Raw genomic sequence first — 903 nt, forward strand, 5'->3', positions numbered from 1 at the left:
GGGGGGGGGATGGGGCAGCACCCGCAGTGTTTATGCCGCATTTGCCGCTGATTTGGAGACGACCTTTTCGTGTACGCTCCACCCTCTGTGGATTAATTTGGCGTGCACGTTTCACAGATTTTTCCTCTGACTCACTAACTGGCATGCACAGCTATAATGTTTAACGTTGTAGCCCATAGGGTACAGACACGTTTATACGTTGCATATAGGGAAGCCTATTCCCCTCCCTGTCAACAGAAAGAGGGGAGAAATGTCTCTCCTAGGCGTTTTGAAACGTTTTTAATGAAAAAGGTCCTGTAATAAATTAAGGGTGTTGGGCTGGGTTTGCCAACAAAGGTGTGATGCAATATGCAATATTGACTCTAAAGCAGATTCGGGTTGTATCGAGGCTTGCGAAAATCTGAAATGGTGGGTAATTGGCTGGTCTCATGGGAGCGAGCTCAACCCTCATCGGAGATGAGGGTACAGAAGTTTGCTAGGGATACACACACAAACCCCATACATGCAGAAGCATCACATTTTCTCGGAACAAAATTATTGCCTATCCCATTTAGTGTGTGACGTTAACTTGTGCAGTCACTTCGCACGGGTCAAACGACAGCCCCCGGCTAGCACAGCATGCCAGGGCGGCCCTCACACAGGGTGCCGCAGGGTGCCGCTGCCGCAGCAGGTTGGTGTGTACATAAGGTTGGTGTGCTGTTGCCAGTAGGCCTTACAGTATTTACCTATATTAATTAACGGGTGAAAAGGTACAGTATGCGGTGGAGCGTTGATGAAGTGGTGATTGGACCACTATGTGGTCACGCCCAAAAAAAAAGTTCCGACCAGAAACGGATCGTGAAAGCAGATGATACCTTGTCAAGAATTATTCTATTCCAGTCTATTATATTTCTGTATTTACAC

Source organism: Frankliniella occidentalis, unplaced genomic scaffold (assembly GCF_000697945.3).
Source record: "Frankliniella occidentalis isolate FOCC.00 unplaced genomic scaffold, Focc_3.1 Scaffold11, whole genome shotgun sequence".
NCBI lineage: Eukaryota > Metazoa > Arthropoda > Insecta > Thysanoptera > Thripidae > Frankliniella > Frankliniella occidentalis.